At 43.9% G+C, this 23,700-nt stretch overlaps 8 non-coding genes across 8 annotated transcripts; all 8 read left to right on the top strand.

The window, feature by feature from the left end:
• The first annotated feature begins 414 nt into the window (after positions 1–414).
• Positions 415–501, top strand: trnay-gua (transfer RNA tyrosine (anticodon GUA)). Its single transcript is given in 2 exon segments — positions 415–451; positions 466–501. It is a non-coding gene; the product is annotated as a tRNA-Tyr (tRNA).
• Positions 502–1,090: 589 nt separating this feature from the next.
• On the top strand, positions 1,091–1,177 carry trnay-gua (transfer RNA tyrosine (anticodon GUA)). Its single transcript is given in 2 exon segments — positions 1,091–1,127; positions 1,142–1,177. It is a non-coding gene; the product is annotated as a tRNA-Tyr (tRNA).
• Positions 1,178–1,767: 590 nt separating this feature from the next.
• On the top strand, positions 1,768–1,854 carry trnay-gua (transfer RNA tyrosine (anticodon GUA)). The gene is given in 2 exon segments: positions 1,768–1,804; positions 1,819–1,854. It is a non-coding gene; the product is annotated as a tRNA-Tyr (tRNA).
• Positions 1,855–11,228: 9,374 nt separating this feature from the next.
• On the top strand, positions 11,229–11,315 carry trnay-gua (transfer RNA tyrosine (anticodon GUA)). Its single transcript is given in 2 exon segments — positions 11,229–11,265; positions 11,280–11,315. It is a non-coding gene; the product is annotated as a tRNA-Tyr (tRNA).
• Positions 11,316–15,283: 3,968 nt separating this feature from the next.
• Positions 15,284–15,370, top strand: trnay-gua (transfer RNA tyrosine (anticodon GUA)). Its single transcript is given in 2 exon segments — positions 15,284–15,320; positions 15,335–15,370. It is a non-coding gene; the product is annotated as a tRNA-Tyr (tRNA).
• Positions 15,371–16,635: 1,265 nt separating this feature from the next.
• On the top strand, positions 16,636–16,722 carry trnak-uuu (transfer RNA lysine (anticodon UUU)). The gene is given in 2 exon segments: positions 16,636–16,672; positions 16,687–16,722. It is a non-coding gene; the product is annotated as a tRNA-Lys (tRNA).
• Positions 16,723–19,336: 2,614 nt separating this feature from the next.
• On the top strand, positions 19,337–19,423 carry trnay-gua (transfer RNA tyrosine (anticodon GUA)). The gene is given in 2 exon segments: positions 19,337–19,373; positions 19,388–19,423. It is a non-coding gene; the product is annotated as a tRNA-Tyr (tRNA).
• A 1,939-nt stretch (positions 19,424–21,362) lies between these two features.
• Positions 21,363–21,449, top strand: trnay-gua (transfer RNA tyrosine (anticodon GUA)). The gene is given in 2 exon segments: positions 21,363–21,399; positions 21,414–21,449. It is a non-coding gene; the product is annotated as a tRNA-Tyr (tRNA).
• The last annotated feature ends 2,251 nt before the right edge of the window (positions 21,450–23,700 follow it).

A 23,700-nucleotide genomic window follows, 5' to 3' on the forward strand; every position in this document is an offset into this window, starting at 1 on the left:
TCAGAAGAGTATAACTTTTTCTGCAGTTGTGCCAAGTTTTGACTTATGCCTAGTGTTTCCCCAAAAGCAAGTCATTCCCTGAGCGGGAATCAAACCCAGGCCGCGGTGGTAAAAGAAATGCATCCTAACCACTAGACCAACAGGGAGAGAGAATAAGACATTTTGCAGTGAGAGGGCTAAACAGCGATTTTATTCCTCGGCTCACTTTTTGTCTATTCCCAAATGCAACTACTTGCAATCTAAGGGGATGTAGCTCAGAGGAATAGAGCATTAGTTGAACGTACGAAGACCTGGGGGCAATCGTCAGCAGCTCCAAGAAACCATCAAACTCAGCAGATTAATTTCTTAAATGGAACATATGCTTCTGCCGAACCTCTGATCATCTCGGTAATGGCGTTTGATTACATTTGACACCCTTCGATAGCTCAGTTGGTAGAGCGGAGGACTGTAGGTGAAATTGCTGTAATCCTTAGGTCGCTGGTTCAAATCCGGCTCGAAGGATTGTACTTTTTCTTGTGGCTTACTCCAACTTTTTGACAGCAGTGCACCTTGACATGTGCTTGACAAAAAATATCTTTCCCTGAGAGAAGAACTCTTCACTTGTTGACCTTTGATAGGAATGTTGGTAGAGCAGCAGAGAGTTCTTGAGATTCCAACAATCCTTAGGTTGCTGACTCAGAAGAGTATAACTTTTTCTGCAGTTGTGCCAGGTTTTTGACTTATGCCTAGTGTTTCCCCAAAAGCAAGTCATTCCCTGAGCGGGAATCAAACCCAGGCCGCGGTGGTAGAAGAACTGATTCCTAACCACTAGACCAACAGTGAGAGAGAATCAGACATTTTGCAGTGAGAGGGCTAAACAGCGATTTTATTCCTCGGCTCACTTTTTGTCTATTCCCAAATGCAACTACTTGCAATCTAAGGGGATGTAGCTCAGAGGAATAGAGCATTAGTTGAACGTACGAAGACCTGGGGGCAATCGTCAGCAGCTCCAAGAAACCATCAAACTCAGCAGATTAATTTCTTAAAGGGAACATATGCTTCTGCCGAACCTCTGATCATCTCGGTAATGGCGTTTGATTACATTTGACACCCTTCGATAGCTCAGTTGGTAGAGCGGAGGACTGTAGGTGAAATTGCTGTAATCCTTAGGTCGCTGGTTCAAATCCGGCTCGAAGGATTGTAATTTTTCTTGTGGCTTACGCCAACAAGTTTGACAGCAGTGCACCTTGACATGTGCTTGACAAAAAATATCTTTCCCTGAGAGAAGAACTCTTCACTTGTTGACCTTTGATAGGAATGTTGGTAGAGCAGCAGAGAGTTCTTGAGATTGCAACAATCCTTAGGTTGCTGACTCAGAAGAGTATAACTTTTTCTGCAGTTGTGCCAAGTTTTTGACTTATGCCTAGTGTTTCCCCAAAAGCAAGTCATTCCCTGAGCGGGAATCAAACCCAGGCCGCGGTGGTAAAAGAAATGAATCCTAACCACTAGACCAACAGGGAGAGAGAATAAGACATTTCGCAGTGAGAGGGCTAAACAGCGATTTTATTCCTCGGCTCACTTTTTGTCTATTCCCAAATGCAACTACTTGCAATCTAAGGGGATGTAGCTCAGAGGAATAGAGCATTAGTTGAACGTACGAAGACCTGGGGGCAATCGTCAGCAGCTCCAAGAAACCATCAAACTCAGCAGATTAATTTCTTAAAGGGAACATATGCTTCTGCCGAACCTCTGATCATCTCGGTAATGGCGTTTGATTACATTTGACACCCTTCGATAGCTCAGTTGGTAGAGCGGAGGACTGTAGGTGAAATTGCTGTAATCCTTAGGTCGCTGGTTCAAATCCGGCTCGAAGGATTGTACTTTTTCTTGTGGCTTACGCCAACTTTTTGACAGCAGTGCACCTTGACATGTGCTTGACAAAAAAATATCTTTCCCTGAGCGAAGAACTCTTCACTTGTTGACCTTTGATAGGAATGTTGGTAGAGCAGCAGAGAGTTCTTGAGATTGCAACAATCCTTAGGTTGCTGACTCAGAAGAGTATAACTTTTCTGCAGTTGTGCCAAGTTTTTGACTTATGCCTAGTGTTTCCCCAAAAGCAAGTCATTCCCTGCGCGGGAATCAAACCCAGGCCGCGGTGGTAAAAGAAATGAATCCTAACCACTAGACCAACAGGGAGAGAGAATAAGACATTTCGCAGTGAGAGGGCTAAACAGCGATTTTATTCCTCGGCTCACTTTTTGTCTATTCCCAAATGCAACTACTTGCAATCTAAGGGGATGTAGCTCAGAGGAATAGAGCATTAGTTGAACGTACGAAGACCTGGGGGCAATCGTCAGCAGCTCCAAGAAACCATCAAACTCAGCAGATTAATTTCTTAAAGGGAACATATGCTTCTGCCGAACCTCTGATCATCTCGGTAATGGCGTTTGATTACATTTGACACCCTTCGATAGCTCAGTTGGTAGAGCGGAGGACTGTAGGTGAAATTGCTGTAATCCTTAGGTCGCTGGTTCAAATCCTGCTCGAAGGATTGTACTTTTTCTTGTGGCTTACGCCAACTTTTTGACAGCAGTGCAACTTGACATGTGCTTGTCAAAAAATATCTTTCCCTGAGAGAAGAACTCTTGACTTGTTGACCTTTGATAGGAATGTTGGTAGAGCAGCAGAGAGTTCTCGAGATTGCAACAATCCTTAGGTTGCTGACTCAGAAGAGTATAACTTTTTCTGCAGTTGTGCCAAGTTTTTGACTTATGCCTAGTGTTTCCCCAAAAGCAAGTCATTCCCTGAGCGGGAATCAAACCCAGGCCGCGGTGGTAAACGAAATGCATCCTAACCACTAGACCAACAGGGAGAGAGAATAAGACATTTCGCAGTGAGAGGGCTAAACAGCGATTTTATTCCTCGGCTCACTTTTTGTCTATTCCCAAATGCAACTACTTGCAATCTAAGGGGATGTAGCTCAGAGGAATAGAGCATTAGTTGAACGTACGAAGACCTGGGGGCAATCGTCAGCAGCTCCAAGAAACCATCAAATTCAGCAGATTAATTTCTTAAATGGAACATATGCTTCTGCCGAACCTCTGATCATCTCGGTAATGGCGTTTGATTACATTTGACACCCTTCGATAGCTCAGTTGGTAGAGCGGAGGACTGTAGGTGAAATTGCTGTAATCCTTAGGTCGCTTGTTCAAATCCTGCTCGAAGGATTGCACTTTTTCTTGTGGCTTACGCCAACTATTTGACAGCAGTGCACATTGACATGAGCTTGACAAAAAATATCTTTCCCTGAGAGAAGATCTCTTCACTTGTTGACCTTTGATAGGAATGTTGGTAGAGCAGCAGAGAGTTCTTGAGATTCCAACAATCCTTAGGTTGCTGACTCAGAAGAGTATAACTTTTTCTGCAGTTGTGCCAAGTTTTTGACTTATGCCTAGTGTTTCCCCAAAAGCAAGTCATTCCCTGAGCGGGAATCAAACCCAGGCCGCGGTGGTAAACGAAATGCATCCTAACCACTAGACCAACAGGGAGAGAGAATAAGACATTTCGCAGTGAGAGGGCTAAACAGCGATTTTATTCCTCGGCTCACTTTTTGTCTATTCCCAAATGCAACTACTTGCAATCTAAGGGGATGTAGCTCAGAGGAATAGAGCATTAGTTGAACGTACGAAGACCTGGGGGCAATCGTCAGCAGCTCCAAGAAACCATCAAACTCAGCAGATTAATTTCTTAAAGGGAACATATGCTTCTGCCGAACCTCTGATCATCTCGGTAATGGCGTTTGATTACATTTGACACCCTTCGATAGCTCAGTTGGTAGAGCGGAGGACTGTAGGTGAAATTGCTGTAATCCTTAGGTCGCTGGTTCAAATCCTGCTCGAAGGATTGTACTTTTTCTTGTGGCTTACGCCAACTTTTTGACAGCAGTGCACCTTGACATGTGCTTGACAAAAAATATCTTTCCCTGAGAGAAGAACTCTTCACTTGTTGACCTTTGATAGGAATGTTGGTAGAGCAGCAGAGAGTTCTGAGATTCCAACAATCCTTAGGTTGCTGACTCAGAAGAGTATAACTTTTTCTGCAGTTGTGCCAAGTTTTTGACTTATGCCTAGTGTTTCCCCAAAAGCAAGTCATTCCCTGAGCGGGAATCAAACCCAGGCCGCGGTGGTAAAAGAAATGAATCCTAACCACTAGACCAACAGGGAGAGAGAATAAGACATTTCGCAGTGAGAGGGCTAAACAGCGATTTTATTCCTCGGCTCACTTTTTGTCTATTCCCAAATGCAACTACTTGCAATCTAAGGGGATGTAGCTCAGAGGAATAGAGCATTAGTTGAACGTACGAAGACCTGGGGGCAATCGTCAGCAGCTCCAAGAAACCATCAAACTCAGCAGATTAATTTCTTAAATGGAACATATGCTTCTGCCGAACCTCTGATCATCTCGGTAATGGCGTTTGATTACATTTGACACCCTTCGATAGCTCAGTTGGTAGAGCGGAGGACTGTAGGTGAAATTGCTGTAATCCTTAGGTCGCTGGTTCAAATCCTGCTCGAAGGATTGTACTTTTTCTTGTGGCTTACGCCAACTTTTTGACAGCAGTGCACCTTGACATGTGCTTGACAAAAAATATCTTTCCCTGAGAGAAGAACTCTTCACTTGTTGACCTTTGATAGGAATGTTGGTAGAGCAGCAGAGAGTTCTCGAGATTGCAACAATCCTTAGGTTGCTGACTCAGAAGAGTATAACTTTTTCTGCAGTTGTGCCAAGTTTTTGACTTATGCCTAGTGTTTCCCCAAAAGCAAGTCATTCCCTGAGCGGGAATCAAACCCAGGCCGCGGTGGTAAAAGAAATGAATCCTAACCACTAGACCAACAGGGAGAGAGAATAAGACATTTCGCAGTGAGAGGGCTAAACAGCGATTTTATTCCTCGGCTCACTTTTTGTCTATTCCCAAATGCAACTACTTGCAATCTAAGGGGATGTAGCTCAGAGGAATAGAGCATTAGTTGAACGTACGAAGACCTGGGGGCAATCGTCAGCAGCTCCAAGAAACCATCAAACTCAGCAGATTAATTTCTTAAAGGGAACATATGCTTCTGCCGAACCTCTGATCATCTCGGTAATGGCGTTTGATTACATTTGACACCCTTCGATAGCTCAGTTGGTAGAGCGGAGGACTGTAGGTGAAATTGCTGTAATCCTTAGGTCGCTGGTTCAAATCCTGCTCGAAGGATTGTACTTTTTCTTGTGGCTTACGCCAACTTTTTGACAGCAGTGCACCTTGACATGTGCTTGACAAAAAATATCTTTCCCTGAGAGAAGAACTCTTCACTTGTTGACCTTTGATAGGAATGTTGGTAGAGCAGCAGAGAGTTCTTGAGATTGCAACAATCCTTAGGTTGCTGACTCAGAAGAGTATAACTTTTTCTGCAGTTGTGCCAAGTTTTTGACTTATGCCTAGTGTTTCCCCAAAAGCAAGTCATTCCCTGAGCGGGAATCAAACCCAGGCCGCGGTGGTAAAAGAAATGAATCCTAACCACTAGACCAACAGGGAGAGAGAATAAGACATTTTGCAGTGAGAGGGCTAAACAGCGATTTTATTCCTCGGCTCACTTTTTGTCTATTCCCAAATGCAACTACTTGCAATCTAAGGGGATGTAGCTCAGAGGAATAGAGCATTAGTTGAACGTACGAAGACCTGGGGGCAATCGTCAGCAGCTCCAAGAAACCATCAAACTCAGCAGATTAATTTCTTAAAGGGAACATATGCTTCTGCCGAACCTCTGATCATCTCGGTAATGGCGTTTGATTACATTTGACACCCTTCGATAGCTCAGTTGGTAGAGCGGAGGACTGTAGGTGAAATTGCTGTAATCCTTAGGTCGCTGGTTCAAATCCTGCTCGAAGGATTGTACTTTTTCTTGTGGCTTCCGCCAACTTTTGACAGCAGTGCACATTGACATGTGCTTGACAAAAAATATCTTTCCCTGAGAGAAGAACTCTTCACTTGTTGACCTTTGATAGGAATGTTGGTAGAGCAGCAGAGAGTTCTGAGATTGCAACAATCCTTAGGTTGCTGACTCAGAAGAGTATAACTTTTTCTGCAGTTGTGCCAAGTTTTTGACTTATGCCTAGTGTTTCCCCAAAAGCAAGTCATTCCCTGAGCGGGAATCAAACCCAGGCCGCGGTGGTAAAAGAAATGAATCCTAACCACTAGACCAACAGGGAGAGAGAATAAGACATTTCGCAGTGAGAGGGCTAAACAGCGATTTTATTCCTCGGCTCACTTTTTGTCTATTCCCAAATGCAACTACTTGCAATCTAAGGGGATGTAGCTCAGAGGAATAGAGCATTAGTTGAACGTACGAAGACCTGGGGGCAATCGTCAGCAGCTCCAAGAAACCATCAAACTCAGCAGATTAATTTCTTAAAGGGAACATATGCTTCTGCCGAACCTCTGATCATCTCGGTAATGGCGTTTGATTACATTTGACACCCTTCGATAGCTCAGTTGGTAGAGCGGAGGACTGTAGGTGAAATTGCTGTAATCCTTAGGTCGCTGGTTCAAATCCTGCTCGAAGGATTGTACTTTTTCTTGTGGCTTACGCCAACTTTTTGACAGCAGTGCACCTTGACATGTGCTTGACAAAAAATATCTTTCCCTGAGAGAAGAACTCTTCACTTGTTGACCTTTGATAGGAATGTTGGTAGAGCAGCAGAGAGTTCTCGAGATTGCAACAATCCTTAGGTTGCTGACTCAGAAGAGTATAACTTTTTCTGCAGTTGTGCCAAGTTTTTGACTTATGCCTAGTGTTTCCCCAAAAGCAAGTCATTCCCTGAGCGGGAATCAAACCCAGGCCGCGGTGGTAAAAGAAATGAATCCTAACCACTAGACCAACAGGGAGAGAGAATAAGACATTTCGCAGTGAGAGGGCTAAACAGCGATTTTATTCCTCGGCTCACTTTTTGTCTATTCCCAAATGCAACTACTTGCAATCTAAGGGGATGTAGCTCAGAGGAATAGAGCATTAGTTGAACGTACGAAGACCTGGGGGCAATCGTCAGCAGCTCCAAGAAACCATCAAACTCAGCAGATTAATTTCTTAAATGGAACATATGCTTCTGCCGAACCTCTGATCATCTCGGTAATGGCGTTTGATTACATTTGACACCCTTCGATAGTTCAGTTGGTAGAGCGGAGGACTGTAGGTGAAATTGCTGTAATCCTTAGGTCGCTGGTTCAAATCTGGCTCGAAGGATTGTACTTTTTCTTGTGGCTTACGCCAACTTTTTGACAGCAGTGCACCTTGACATGTGCTTGACAAAAAATATCTTTCCCTGAGAGAAGAACTCTTCACTTGTTGACCTTTGATAGGAATGTTGGTAGAGCAGCAGAGAGTTCTTGAGATTGCAACAATCCTTAGGTTGCTGACTCAGAAGAGTATAACTTTTTCTGCAGTTGTGCCAAGTTTTTGACTTATGCCTAGTGTTTCACCAAAAGCAAGTCATTCCCTGAGCGGGAATCAAACCCAGGCCGCGGTGGTAAAAGAAATGCATCCTAACCACTAGACCAACAGGGAGAGAGAATAAGACATTTCGCAGTGAGAGGGCTAAACAGCGATTTTATTCCTCGGCTCACTTTTTGTCTATTCCCAAATGCAACTACTTGCAATCTAAGGGGATGTAGCTCAGAGGAATAGAGCATTAGTTGAACGTACGAAGACCTGGGGGCAATCGTCAGCAGCTCCAAGAAACCATCAAACTCAGCAGATTAATTTCTTAAAGGGAACATATGCTTCTGCCGAACCTCTGATCATCTCGGTAATGGCGTTTGATTACATTTGACACCCTTCGATAGCTCAGTTGGTAGAGCGGAGGACTGTAGGTGAAATTGCTGTAATCCTTAGGTCGCTGGTTCAAATCCTGCTCGAAGGATTGTACTTTTTCTTGTGGCTTACGCCAACTTTTTGACAGCAGTGCACCTTGACATGTGCTTGACAAAAAATATCTTTCCCTGAGAGAAGAACTCTTCACTTGTTGACCTTTGATAGGAATGTTGGTAGAGCAGCAGAGAGTTCTCGAGATTGCAACAATCCTTAGGTTGCTGACTCAGAAGAGTATAACTTTTTCTGCAGTTGTGCCAAGTTTTTGACTTATGCCTAGTGTTTCCCCAAAAGCAAGTCATTCCCTGAGCGGGAATCAAACCCAGGCCGCGGTGGTAAAAGAAATGAATCCTAACCACTAGACCAACAGGGAGAGAGAATAAGACATTTCGCAGTGAGAGGGCTAAACAGCGATTTTATTCCTCGGCTCACTTTTTGTCTATTCCCAAATGCAACTACTTGCAATCTAAGGGGATGTAGCTCAGAGGAATAGAGCATTAGTTGAACGTACGAAGACCTGGGGGCAATCGTCAGCAGCTCCAAGAAACCATCAAACTCAGCAGATTAATTTCTTAAAGGGAACATATGCTTCTGCCGAACCTCTGATCATCTCGGTAATGGCGTTTGATTACATTTGACACCCTTCGATAGCTCAGTTGGTAGAGCGGAGGACTGTAGGTGAAATTGCTGTAATCCTTAGGTCGCTGGTTCAAATCCTGCTCGAAGGATTGTACTTTTTCTTGTGGCTTACGCCAACTTTTTGACAGCAGTGCACATTGACATGTGCTTGACAAAAAATATCTTTCCCTGAGAGAAGAACTCTTCACTTGTTGACCTTTGATAGGAATGTTGGTAGAGCAGCAGAGAGTTCTCGAGATTGCAACAATCCTTAGGTTGCTGACTCAGAAGAGTATAACTTTTTCTGCAGTTGTGCCAAGTTTTTGACTTATGCCTAGTGTTTCCCCAAAAGCAAGTCATTCCCTGAGCGGGAATCAAACCCAGGCCGCGGTGGTAAAAGAAATGAATCCTAACCACTAGACCAACAGGGAGAGAGAATAAGACATTTCGCAGTGAGAGGGCTAAACAGCGATTTTATTCCTCGGCTCACTTTTTGTCTATTCCCAAATGCAACTACTTGCAATCTAAGGGGATGTAGCTCAGAGGAATAGAGCATTAGTTGAACGTACGAAGACCTGGGGGCAATCGTCAGCAGCTCCAAGAAACCATCAAACTCAGCAGATTAATTTCTTAAAGGGAACATATGCTTCTGCCGAACCTCTGATCATCTCGGTAATGGCGTTTGATTACATTTGACACCCTTTGATAGCTCAGTTGGTAGAGCGGAGGACTGTAGGTGAAATTGCTGTAATCCTTAGGTCGCTGGTTCAAATCCTGCTCGAAGGATTGTACTTTTTCTTGTGGCTTACGCCAACTTTTTGACAGCAGTGCACATTGACATGTGCTTGACAAAAAATATCTTTCCCTGAGAGAAGAACTCTTCACTTGTTGACCTTTGATAGGAATGTTGGTAGAGCAGCAGAGAGTTCTCGAGATTGCAACAATCCTTAGGTTGCTGACTCAGAAGAGTATAACTTTTTCTGCAGTTGTGCCAAGTTTTTGACTTATGCCTAGTGTTTCCCCAAAAGCAAGTCATTCCCTGAGCGGGAATCAAACCCAGGCCGCGGTGGTAAAAGAAATGAATCCTAACCACTAGACCAACAGGGAGAGAGAATAAGACATTTCGCAGTGAGAGGGCTAAACAGCGATTTTATTCCTCGGCTCACTTTTTGTCTATTCCCAAATGCAACTACTTGCAATCTAAGGGGATGTAGCTCAGAGGAATAGAGCATTAGTTGAACGTACGAAGACCTGGGGGCAATCGTCAGCAGCTCCAAGAAACCATCAAACTCAGCAGATTAATTTCTTAAAGGGAACATATGCTTCTGCCGAACCTCTGATCATCTCGGTAATGGCGTTTGATTACATTTGACACCCTTTGATAGCTCAGTTGGTAGAGCGGAGGACTGTAGGTGAAATTGCTGTAATCCTTAGGTCGCTGGTTCAAATCCTGCTCGAAGGATTGTACTTTTTCTTGTGGCTTACGCCAACTATTTGACAGCAGTGCACATTGACATGTGCTTGACAAAAAATATCTTTCCCTGAGAGAAGAACTCTTCACTTGTTGACCTTTGATAGGAATGTTGGTAGAGCAGCAGAGAGTTCTCGAGATTGCAACAATCCTTAGGTTGCTGACTCAGAAGAGTATAACTTTTTCTGCAGTTGTGCCAAGTTTTTGACTTATGCCTAGTGTTTCCCCAAAAGCAAGTCATTCCCTGAGCGGGAATCAAACCCAGGCCGCGGTGGTAAAAGAAATGAATCCTAACCACTAGACCAACAGGGAGAGAGAATAAGACATTTCGCAGTGAGAGGGCTAAACAGCGATTTTATTCCTCGGCTCACTTTTTGTCTATTCCCAAATGCAACTACTTGCAATCTAAGGGGATGTAGCTCAGAGGAATAGAGCATTAGTTGAACGTACGAAGACCTGGGGGCAATCGTCAGCAGCTCCAAGAAACCATCAAACTCAGCAGATTAATTTCTTAAAGGGAACATATGCTTCTGCCGAACCTCTGATCATCTCGGTAATGGCGTTTGATTACATTTGACACCCTTCGATAGCTCAGTTGGTAGAGCGGAGGACTGTAGGTGAAATTGCTGTAATCCTTAGGTCGCTGGTTCAAATCCTGCTCGAAGGATTGTACTTTTTCTTGTGGCTTACGCCAACTTTTTGACAGCAGTGCACCTTGACATGTGCTTGACAAAAAATATCTTTCCCTGAGAGAAGAACTCTTCACTTGTTGACCTTTGATAGGAATGTTGGTAGAGCAGCAGAGAGTTCTTGAGATTGCAACAATCCTTAGGTTGCTGACTCAGAAGAGTATAACTTTTTCTGCAGTTGTGCCAAGTTTTTGACTTATGCCTAGTGTTTCCCCAAAAGCAAGTCATTCCCTGAGCGGGAATCAAACCCAGGCCGCGGTGGTAAAAGAAATGAATCCTAACCACTAGACCAACAGGGAGAGAGAATAAGACATTTTGCAGTGAGAGGGCTAAACAGCGATTTTATTCCTCGGCTCACTTTTTGTCTATTCCCAAATGCAACTACTTGCAATCTAAGGGGATGTAGCTCAGAGGAATAGAGCATTAGTTGAACGTACGAAGACCTGGGGGCAATCGTCAGCAGCTCCAAGAAACCATCAAACTCAGCAGATTAATTTCTTAAAGGGAACATATGCTTCTGCCGAACCTCTGATCATCTCGGTAATGGCGTTTGATTACATTTGACACCCTTCGATAGCTCAGTTGGTAGAGCGGAGGACTGTAGGTGAAATTGCTGTAATCCTTAGGTTGCTGGTTCAAATCCGGCTCGAAGGATTGTACTTTTACTTGTGGCTTCCGCCAACTTTTGACAGCAGTGCACATTGACATTTGCTTGACAAAAATATCTTTCCCTGAGAGAAGAACTCTTCACTTGTTGACCTTTGATAGGAATGTTGGTAGAGCAGCAGAGAGTTCTCGAGATTGCAACAATCCTTAGGTTGCTGACTCAGAAGAGTATAACTTTTTCTGCAGTTGTGCCAAGTTTTTGACTTATGCCTAGTGTTTCCCCAAAAGCAAGTCATTCCCTGAGCGGGAATCAAACCCAGGCCGCGGTGGTAAAAGAAATGAATCCTAACCACTAGACCAACAGGGAGAGAGAATAAGACATTTCGCAGTGAGAGGGCTAAACAGCGATTTTATTCCTCGGCTCACTTTTTGTCTATTCCCAAATGCAACTACTTGCAATCTAAGGGGATGTAGCTCAGAGGAATAGAGCATTAGTTGAACGTACGAAGACCTGGGGGCAATCGTCAGCAGCTCCAAGAAACCATCAAACTCAGCAGATTAATTTCTTAAAGGGAACATATGCTTCTGCCGAACCTCTGATCATCTCGGTAATGGCGTTTGATTACATTTGACACCCTTTGATAGCTCAGTTGGTAGAGCGGAGGACTGTAGGTGAAATTGCTGTAATCCTTAGGTCGCTGGTTCAAATCCTGCTCGAAGGATTGTACTTTTTCTTGTGGCTTACGCCAACTATTTGACAGCAGTGCACATTGACATGTGCTTGACAAAAAATATCTTTCCCTGAGAGAAGAACTCTTCACTTGTTGACCTTTGATAGGAATGTTGGTAGAGCAGCAGAGAGTTCTTGAGATTGCAACAATCCTTAGGTTGCTGACTCAGAAGAGTATAACTTTTTCTGCAGTTGTGCCAAGTTTTTGACTTATGCCTAGTGTTTCCCCAAAAGCAAGTCATTCCCTGAGCGGGAATCAAACCCAGGCCGCGGTGGTAAAAGAAATGAATCCTAACCACTAGACCAACAGGGAGAGAGAATAAGACATTTCGCAGTGAGAGGGCTAAACAGCGATTTTATTCCTCGGCTCACTTTTTGTCTATTCCCAAATGCAACTACTTGCAATCTAAGGGGATGTAGCTCAGAGGAATAGAGCATTAGTTGAACGTACGAAGACCTGGGGGCAATCGTCAGCAGCTCCAAGAAACCATCAAACTCAGCAGATTAATTTCTTAAAGGGAACATATGCTTCTGCCGAACCTCTGATCATCTCGGTAATGGCGTTTGATTACATTTGCACCCTTCGATAGCTCAGTTGGTAGAGCGGAGGACTGTAGGTGAAATTGCTGTAATCCTTAGGTCGCTGGTTCAAATCCTGCTCGAAGGATTGTACTTTTTCTTGTGGCTTACGCCAACTATTTGACAGCAGTGCACATTGACATGTGCTTGACAAAAAATATCTTTCCCTGAGAGAAGAACTCTTCACTTGTTGACCTTTGATAGGAATGTTGGTAGAGCAGCAGAGAGTTCTTGAGATTGCAACAATCCTTAGGTTGCTGACTCAGAAGAGTATAACTTTTTCTGCAGTTGTGCCAAGTTTTTGACTTATGCCTAGTGTTTCCCCAAAAGCAAGTCATTCCCTGAGCGGGAATCAAACCCAGGCCGCGGTGGTAAAAAAGATGAATCCTAACCACTAGACCAACAGGGAGAGAGAATAAGACATTTCGCAGTGAGAGGGCTAAACAGCGATTTTATTCCTCGGCTCACTTTTTGTCTATTCCCAAATGCAACTACTTGCAATCTAAGGGGATGTAGCTCAGAGGAATAGAGCATTAGTTGAACGTACGAAGACCTGGGGGCAATCGTCAGCAGCTCCAAGAAACCATCAAACTCAGCAGATTAATTTCTTAAAGGGAACATATGCTTCTGCCGAACCTCTGATCATCTCGGTAATGGCGTTTGATTACATTTGACACCCTTCGATAGCTCAGTTGGTAGAGCGGAGGACTGTAGGTGAAATTGCTGTAATCCTTAGGTCGCTGGTTCAAATCCTGCTCGAAGGATTGTACTTTTTCTTGTGGCTTACGCCAACTTTTTGACAGCAGTGCACCTTGACATGTGCTTGACAAAAAATATCTTTCCCTGAGAGAAGAACTCTTCACTTGTTGACCTTTGATAGGAATGTTGGTAGAGCAGCAGAGAGTTCTTGAGATTGCAACAATCCTTAGGTTGCTGACTCAGAAGAGTATAACTTTTTCTGCAGTTGTGCCAAGTTTTTGACTTATGCCTAGTGTTTCCCCAAAAGCAAGTCATTCCCTGAGCGGGAATCAAACCCAGGCCGCGGTGGTAAAAGAAATGCATCCTAACCACTAGACCAACAGGGAGAGAGAATAAGACATTTTGCAGTGAGAGGGCTAAACAGCGATTTTATTCCTCGGCTCACTTTTTGTCTATTCCCAAATGCAACTACTTGCAATCTAAGGGGATGTAGCTCAGAGGAATAGAGCATTAGTTGAACGTACGAAGACCTGGGGGCAATCGTCAGCAGCTCCAAGAAACCATCAAACTCAGCAGATTAATTTCTTAAAGGGAACATATGCTTCTGCCGAACCTCTGATCATCTCGGTAATGGCGTTTGATTACATTTGACACCCTTCGATAGCTCAGTTGGTAGAGCGGAGGACTGTAGGTGAAATTGCTGTAATCCTTAGGTCGCTGGTTCAAATCCTGCTCGAAGGATTGTACTTTTTCTTGTGGCTTACGCCAACTATTTGACAGCAGTGCACATTGACATGTGCTTGACAAAAAATATCTTTCCCTGAGAGAAGAACTCTTCACTTGTTGACCTTTGATAGGAATGTTGGTAGAGCAGCAGAGAGTTCTTGAGATTGCAACAATCCTTAGGTTGCTGACTCAGAAGAGTATAACTTTTTCTGCAGTTGTGCCAAGTTTTTGACTTATGCCTAGTGTTTCCCCAAAAGCAAGTCATTCCCTGAGCGGGAATCAAACCCAGGCGCGGTGGTAAAAGAAAATGAATCCTAACCACTAGACCAACAGGGAGAGAGAATAAGACATTTCGCAGTGAGAGGGCTAAACAGCGATTTTATTCCTCGGCTCACTTTTTGTCTATTCCCAAATGCAACTACTTGCAATCTAAGGGGATGTAGCTCAGAGGAATAGAGCATTAGTTGAACGTACGAAGACCTGGGGGCAATCGTCAGCAGCTCCAAGAAACCATCAAACTCAGCAGATTAATTTCTTAAAGGGAACATATGCTTCTGCCGAACCTCTGATCATCATCTCGGTAATGGCGTTTGATTACATTTGACACCCTTTGATAGCTCAGTTGGTAGAGCGGAGGACTGTAGGTGAAATTGCTGTAATCCTTAGGTCGCTGGTTCAAATCCTGCTCGAAGGATTGTACTTTTTCTTGTGGCTTACGCCAACTTTTGACAGCAGTGCACATTGACATGTGCTTGACAAAAAATATCTTTCCCTGAGAGAAGAACTCTTCACTTGTTGACCTTTGATAGGAATGTTGGTAGAGCAGCAGAGAGTTCTTGAGATTGCAACAATCCTTAGGTTGCTGACTCAGAAGAGTATAACTTTTTCTGCAGTTGTGCCAAGTTTTTGACTTATGCCTAGTGTTTCCCCAAAAGCAAGTCATTCCCTGAGCGGGAATCAAACCCAGGCCGCGGTGGTAAAAGAAATGAATCCTAACCACTAGACCAACAGGGAGAGAGAATAAGACATTTCGCAGTGAGAGGGCTAAACAGCGATTTTATTCCTCGGCTCACTTTTTGTCTATTCCCAAATGCAACTACTTGCAATCTAAGGGGATGTAGCTCAGAGGAATAGAGCATTAGTTGAACGTACGAAGACCTGGGGGCAATCGTCAGCAGCTCCAAGAAACCATCAAACTCAGCAGATTAATTTCTTAAAGGGAACATATGCTTCTGCCGAACCTCTGATCATCTCGGTAATGGCGTTTGATTACATTTGACACCCTTCGATAGCTCAGTTGGTAGAGCGGAGGACTGTAGGTGAAATTGCTGTAATCCTTAGGTCGCTGGTTCAAATCCGGCTCGAAGGATTGTACTTTTTCTTGTGGCTTACGCCAACTTTTTGACAGCAGTGCACCTTGACATGTGCTTGACAAAAAATATCTTTCCCTGAGAGAAGAACTCTTCACTTGTTGACCTTTGATAGGAATGTTGGTAGAGCAGCAGAGAGTTCTTGAGATTGCAACAATCCTTAGGTTGCTGACTCAGAAGAGTATAACTTTTTCTGCAGTTGTGCCAAGTTTTTGACTTATGCCTAGTGTTTCCCCAAAAGCAAGTCATTCCCTGAGCGGGAATCAAACCCAGGCCGCGGTGGTAAAAGAAATGAATCCTAACCACTAGACCAACAGTGAGAGAGAATCAGACATTTTGCAGTGAGAGGGCTAAACAGCGATTTTATTCCTCGGCTCACTTTTTGTCTATTCCCAAATGCAACTACTTGCAATCTAAGGGGATGTAGCTCAGAGGAATAGAGCATTAGTTGAACGTACGAAGACCTGGGGGCAATCGTCAGCAGCTCCAAGAAACCATCAAACTCAGCAGATTAATTTCTTAAAGGGAACATATGCTTCTGCCGAACCTCTGATCATCTCGGTAATGGCGTTTGATTACATTTGACACCCTTCGATAGCTCAGTTGGTAGAGCGGAGGACTGTAGGTGAAATTGCTGTAATCCTTAGGTCGCTGGTTCAAATCCTGCTCGAAGGATTGTACTTTTTCTTGTGGCTTACGCCAACTTTTTGACAGCAGTGCACCTTGACATGTGCTTGACAAAAAATATCTTTCCCTGAGAGAAGAACTCTTCACTTGTTGACCTTTGATAGGAATGTTGGTAGAGCAGCAGAGAGTTCTTGAGATTGCAACAATCCTTAGGTTGCTGACTCAGAAGAGTATAACTTTTTCTGCAGTTGTGCCAAGTTTTTGACTTATGCCTAGTGTTTCCCCAAAAGCAAGTCATTCCCTGAGCGGGAATCAAACCCAGGCCGCGGTGGTAAAAGAAATGCATCCTAACCACTAGACCAACAGGGAGAGAGAATAAGACATTTCGCAGCGAGAGGGCTAAACAGCGATTTTATTCCTCGGCTCACTTTTTGTCTATTCCCAAATGCAACTACTTGCAATCTAAGGGGATGTAGCTCAGAGGAATAGAGCATTAGTTGAACGTACGAAGACCTGGGGGCAATCGTCAGCATCTCCAAGAAAACATCAAATTCAGCAGATTAATTTCTTAAATGGAACATATGCTTCTGCCGAACCTCTGATCATCTCGGTAATGGCGTTCAATTACATTTGACACCCTTCGATAGCTCAATTGGTAGAGCGGAGGACCTTTGGTGAAATTACTGTGATCCTTAGGTCGCTGGTTCAAATACTGCTCGAAGGATTGTACTTTTTCTTGTGGCTTACGCCAACTATTTGACAGCAGTGCACCTTGACATGTGCTTGACAAAAAATATCTTTCCCTGAGGGAATAACTCTTCACTTGTTGACCTTTGATAGGAATGTTGGTAGAGCAGCAGAGAGTTCTCGAGATTGCAACAATCCTTAGGTTGCTGACTCAGAAGTGTATAACTTTTTCTGCAGTTGTGCCAAGTTTTTGACTTATCCCTAGTGTTTCCCCAAAAGCAAGTCATTCCCTGAGCGGGAATCAAACCCAGGCCGGTGGTAAAAGAAATGAATCCTAACCACTAGACCAACAGGGAGAGAGAATAAGACATTTCGCAGTGAGAGGGCTAAACAGCGATTTTATTCCTCGGCTCACTTTTTGTCTATTCCCAAATGCAACTACTTGCAATCTAAGGGGATGTAGCTCAGAGGAATAGAGCATTAGTTGAACGTACGAAGACCTGGGGGCAATCGTCAGCAGCTCCAAGAAACCATCAAACTCAGCAGATTAATTTCTTAAAGGGAACATATGCTTCTGCCGAACCTCTGATCATCTCGGTAATGGCGTTTGATTACATTTGACACCCTTCGATAGCTCAGTTGGTAGAGCGGAGGACTGTAGGTGAAATTGCTGTAATCCTTAGGTCGCTGGTTCAAATCCTGCTCGAAGGATTGTACTTTTTCTTGTGGCTTACGCCAACTTTTTGACAGCAGTGCACCTTGACATGTGCTTGACAAAAAATATCTTTCCCTGAGAGAAGAACTCTTCACTTGTTGACCTTTGATAGGAATGTTGGTAGAGCAGCAGAGAGTTCTTGAGATTGCAACAATCCTTAGGTTGCTGACTCAGAAGAGTATAACTTTTTCTGCAGTTGTGCCAAGTTTTTGACTTATGCCTAGTGTTTCCCCAAAAGCAAGTCATTCCCTGAGCGGGAATCAAACCCAGGCCGCGGTGGTAAAAAAAATGAATCCTAACCACTAGACCAACAGGGAGAGAGAATAAGACATTTTGCAGTGAGAGGGCTAAACAGCGATTTTATTCCTCGGCTCACTTTTTGTCTATTCCCAAATGCAACTACTTGCAATCTAAGGGGATGTAGCTCAGAGGAATAGAGCATTAGTTGAACGTACGAAGACCTGGGGGCAATCGTCAGCAGCTCCAAGAAACCATCAAACTCAGCAGATTAATTTCTTAAAGGGAACATATGCTTCTGCCGAACCTCTGATCATCTCGGTAATGGCGTTTGATTACATTTGACACCCTTCGATAGCTCAGTTGGTAGAGCGGAGGACTGTAGGTGAAATTGCTGTAATCCTTAGGTCGCTGGTTCAAATCCTGCTCGAAGGATGTACTTTTTCTTGTGGCTTACGCCAACTTTTTGACAGCAGTGCACCTTGACATGTGCTTGACAAAAAATATCTTTCCCTGAGAGAAGAACTCTTCACTTGTTGACCTTTGATAGGAATGTTGGTAGAGCAGCAGAGAGTTCTTGAGATTGCAACAATCCTTAGGTTGCTGACTCAGAAGAGTATAACTTTTTCTGCAGTTGTGCCAAGTTTTTGACTTATGCCTAGTGTTTCCCCAAAAGCAAGTCATTCCCTGAGCGGGAATCAAACCCAGGCCGCGGTGGTAAAAGAAATGAATCCTAACCACTAGACCAACAGGGAGAGAGAATAAGACATTTCGCAGTGAGAGGGCTAAACAGCGATTTTATTCCTCGGCTCACTTTTTGTCTATTCCCAAATGCAACTACTTGCAATCTAAGGGGATGTAGCTCAGAGGAATAGAGCATTAGTTGAACGTACGAAGACCTGGGGGCAATCGTCAGCAGCTCCAAGAAACCATCAAACTCAGCAGATTAATTTCTTAAAGGGAACATATGCTTCTGCCGAACCTCTGATCATCTCGGTAATGGCGTTTGATTACATTTGACACCCTTCGATAGCTCAGTTGGTAGAGCGGAGGACTGTAGGTGAAATTGCTGTAATCCTTAGGTCGCTGGTTCAAATCCTGCTCGAAGGATTGTACTTTTTCTTGTGGCTTACGCCAACTTTTTGACAGCAGTGCACCTTGACATGTGCTTGACAAAAAATATCTTTCCCTGAGAGAAGAACTCTTCACTTGTTGACCTTTGATAGGAATGTTGGTAGAGCAGCAGAGAGTTCTTGAGATTGCAACAATCCTTAGGTTGCTGACTCAGAAGAGTATAACTTTTTCTGCAGTTGTGCCAAGTTTTTGACTTATGCCTAGTGTTTCCCCAAAAGCAAGTCATTCCCTGAGCGGGAATCAAACCCAGGCCGCGGTGGTAAAAGAAATGAATCCTAACCACTAGACCAACAGGGAGAGAGAATAAGACATTTCGCAGTGAGAGGGCTAAACAGCGATTTTATTCCTCGGCTCACTTTTTGTCTATTCCCAAATGCAACTACTTGCAATCTAAGGGGATGTAGCTCAGAGGAATAGAGCATTAGTTGAACGTACGAAGACCTGGGGGCAATCGTCAGCAGCTCCAAGAAACCATCAAACTCAGCAGATTAATTTCTTAAAGGGAACATATGCTTCTGCCGAACCTCTGATCATCTCGGTAATGGCGTTTGATTACATTTGACACCCTTCGATAGCTCAGTTGGTAGAGCGGAGGACTGTAGGTGAAATTGCTGTAATCCTTAGGTCGCTGGTTCAAATCCGGCTCGAAGGATTGTACTTTTTCTTGTGGCTTACGCCAACTTTTTGACAGCAGTGCACCTTGACATGTGCTTGACAAAAAATATCTTTCCCTGAGAGAAGAACTCTTCACTTGTTGACCTTTGATAGGAATGTTGGTAGAGCAGCAGAGAGTTCTTGAGATTGCAACAATCCTTAGGTTGCTGACTCAGAAGAGTATAACTTTTTCTGCAGTTGTGCCAAGTTTTTGACTTATGCCTAGTGTTTCCCCAAAAGCAAGTCATTCCCTGAGCGGGAATCAAACCCAGGCCGCGGTGGTAAAAGAAATGAATCCTAACCACTAGACCAACAGGGAGAGAGAATAAGACATTTCGCAGTGAGAGGGCTAAACAGCGATTTTATTCCTCGGCTCACTTTTTGTCTATTCCCAAATGCAACTACTTGCAATCTAAGGGGATGTAGCTCAGAGGAATAGAGCATTAGTTGAACGTACGAAGACCTGGGGCAATCGTCAGCAGCTCCAAGAAACCATCAAATTCAGCAGATTAATTTCTTAAAGGGAACATATGCTTCTGCCGAACCTCTGATCATCTCGGTAATGGCGTTTGATTACATTTGACACCCTTCGATAGCTCAGTTGGTAGAGCGGAGGACTGTAGGTGAAATTGCTGTAATCCTTAGGTCGCTGGTTCAAATCCTGCTCGAAGGATTGTACTTTTTCTTGTGGCTTACGCCAACTTTTGACAGCAGTGCACCATTGACATGTGCTTGACAAAAAATATCTTTCCCTGAGAGAAGAACTCTTCACTTGTTGACCTTTGATAGGAATGTTGGTAGAGCAGCAGAGAGTTCTTGAGATTGCAACAATCCTTAGGTTGCTGACTCAGAAGAGTATAACTTTTTCTGCAGTTGTGCCAAGTTTTTGACTTATGCCTAGTGTTTCCCCAAAAGCAAGTCATTCCCTGAGCGGGAATCAAACCCAGGCCGCGGTGGTAAAAGAAATGAATCCTAACCACTAGACCAACAGGGAGAGAGAATAAGACATTTCGCAGTGAGAGGGCTAAACAGCGATTTTATTCCTCGGCTCACTTTTTGTCTATTCCCAAATGCAACTACTTGCAATCTAAGGGGATGTAGCTCAGAGGAATAGAGCATTAGTTGAACGTACGAAGACCTGGGGGCAATCGTCAGCAGCTCCAAGAAACCATCAAACTCAGCAGATTAATTTCTTAAAGGGAACATATGCTTCTGCCGAACCTCTGATCATCTCGGTAATGGCGTTTGATTACATTTGACACCCTTCGATAGCTCAGTTGGTAGAGCGGAGGACTGTAGGTGAAATTGCTGTAATCCTTAGGTCGCTGGTTCAAATCCTGCTCGAAGGATTGTACTTTTTCTTGTGGCTTACGCCAACTTTTTGACAGCAGTGCACCTTGACATGTGCTTGACAAAAAATATCTTTCCCTGAGAGAAGAACTCTTCACTTGTTGACCTTTGATAGGAATGTTGGTAGAGCAGCAGAGAGTTCTTGAGATTGCAACAATCCTTAGGTTGCTGACTCAGAAGAGTATAACTTTTTCTGCAGTTGTGCCAAGTTTTTGACTTATGCCTAGTGTTTCCCCAAAAGCAAGTCATTCCCTGAGCGGGAATCAAACCCAGGCCGCGGTGGTAAAAGAAATGAATCCTAACCACTAGACCAACAGGGAGAGAGAATAAGACATTTGCAGTGAGAGGGCTAAACAGCGATTTTATTCCTCGGCTCACTTTTTGTCTATTCCCAAATGCAACTACTTGCAATCTAAGGGGATGTAGCTCAGAGGAATAGAGCATTAGTTGAACGTACGAAGACCTGGGGGCAATCGTCAGCAGCTCCAAGAAACCATCAAACTCAGCAGATTAATTTCTTAAAGGGAACATATGCTTCTGCCGAACCTCTGATCATCTCGGTAATGGCGTTTGATTACATTTGACACCCTTCGATAGCTCAGTTGGTAGAGCGGAGGACTGTAGGTGAAATTGCTGTAATCCTTAGGTCGCTGGTTCAAATCCGGCTCGAAGGATTGTACTTTTTCTTGTGGCTTACGCCAACTTTTTGACAGCAGTGCACATTGACATGTGCTTGACAAAAAATATCTTTCCCTGAGAGAAGAACTCTTCACTTGTTGACCTTTGATAGGAATGTTGGTAGAGCAGCAGAGAGTTCTTGAGATTGCAACAATCCTTAGGTTGCTGACTCAGAAGAGTATAACTTTTTCTGCAGTTGTGCCAAGTTTTTGACTTATGCCTAGTGTTTCCCCAAAAGCAAGTCATTCCCTGAGCGGGAATCAAACCCAGGCCGCGGTGGTAAAAGAAATGAATCCTAACCACTAGACCAACAGGGAGAGAGAATAAGACATTTCGCAGTGAGAGGGCTAAACAGCGATTTTATTCCTCGGCTCACTTTTTGTCTATTCCCAAATGCAACTACTTGCAATCTAAGGGGATGTAGCTCAGAGGAATAGAGCATTAGTTGAACGTACGAAGACCTGGGGGCAATCGTCAGCAGCTCCAAGAAACCATCAAACTCAGCAGATTAATTTCTTAAAGGGAACATATGCTTCTGCCGAACCTCTGATCATCTCGGTAATGGCGTTTGATTACATTTGACACCCTTCGATAGCTCAGTTGGTAGAGCGGAGGACTGTAGGTGAAATTGCTGTAATCCTTAGGTCGCTGGTTCAAATCCTGCTCGAAGGATTGTACTTTTTCTTGTGGCTTACGCCAACTTTTTGACAGCAGTGCACCTTGACATGTGCTTGACAAAAAATATCTTTCCCTGAGAGAAGAACTCTTCACTTGTTGACCTTTGATAGGAATGTTGGTAGAGCAGCAGAGAGTTCTTGAGATTGCAACAATCCTTAGGTTGCTGACTCAGAAGAGTATAACTTTTTCTGCAGTTGTGCCAAGTTTTTGACTTATGCCTAGTGTTTCCCCAAAAGCAAGTCATTCCCTGAGCGGGAATCAAACCCAGGCCGCGGTGGTAAAAGAAATGAATCCTAACCACTAGACCAACAGGGAGAGAGAATAAGACATTTCGCAGTGAGAGGGCTAAACAGCGATTTTATTCCTCGGCTCACTTTTTGTCTATTCCCAAATGCAACTACTTGCAATCTAAGGGGATGTAGCTCAGAGGAATAGAGCATTAGTTGAACGTACGAAGACCTGGGGGCAATCGTCAGCAGCTCCAAGAAACCATCAAACTCAGCAGATTAATTTCTTAAAGGGAACATATGCTTCTGCCGAACCTCTGATCATCTCGGTAATGGCGTTTGATTACATTTGACACCCTTCGATAGCTCAGTTGGTAGAGCGGAGGACTGTAGGTGAAATTGCTGTAATCCTTAGGTCGCTGGTTCAAATCCTGCTCGAAGGATTGTACTTTTTCTTGTGGCTTACGCCAACAAGTTTGACAGCAGTGCACCTTGACATGTGCTTGACAAAAAATATCTTTCCCTGAGAGAAGAACTCTTCACTTGTTGACCTTTGATAGGAATGTTGGTAGAGCAGCAGAGAGTTCTTGAGATTGCAACAATCCTTAGGTTGCTGACTCAGAAGAGTATAACTTTTTCTGCAGTTGTGCCAAGTTTTTGACTTATGCCTAGTGTTTCCCCAAAAGCAAGTCATTCCCTGAGCGGGAATCAAACCCAGGCCGCGGTGGTAAAAGAAATGAATCCTAACCACTAGACCAACAGGGAGAGAGAATAAGACATTTCGCAGTGAGAGGGCTAAACAGCGATTTTATTCCTCGGCTCACTTTTTGTCTATTCCCAAATGCAACTACTTGCAATCTAAGGGGATGTAGCTCAGAGGAATAGAGCATTAGTTGAACGTACGAAGACCTGGGGGCAATCGTCAGCAGCTCCAAGAAACCATCAAACTCAGCAGATTAATTTCTTAAAGGGAACATATGCTTCTGCCGAACCTCTGATCATCTCGGTAATGGCGTTTGATTACATTTGACACCCTTCGATAGCTCAGTTGGTAGAGCGGAGGACTGTAGGTGAAATTGCTGTAATCCTTAGGTCGCTGGTTCAAATCCTGCTCGAAGGATTGTACTTTTTCTTGTGGCTTACGCCAACTTTTTGACAGCAGTGCACCTTGACATGTGCTTGACAAAAAATATCTTTCCCTGAGAGAAGAACTCTTCACTTGTTGACCTTTGATAGGAATGTTGGTAGAGCAGCAGAGAGTTCTTGAGATTGCAACAATCCTTAGGTTGCTGACTCAGAAGAGTATAACTTTTTCTGCAGTTGTGCCAAGTTTTTGACTTAT

Source organism: Oncorhynchus masou, chromosome 27 (assembly GCF_036934945.1).
Source record: "Oncorhynchus masou masou isolate Uvic2021 chromosome 27, UVic_Omas_1.1, whole genome shotgun sequence".
Classification (NCBI taxonomy): Eukaryota; Metazoa; Chordata; class Actinopteri; order Salmoniformes; family Salmonidae; genus Oncorhynchus; species Oncorhynchus masou.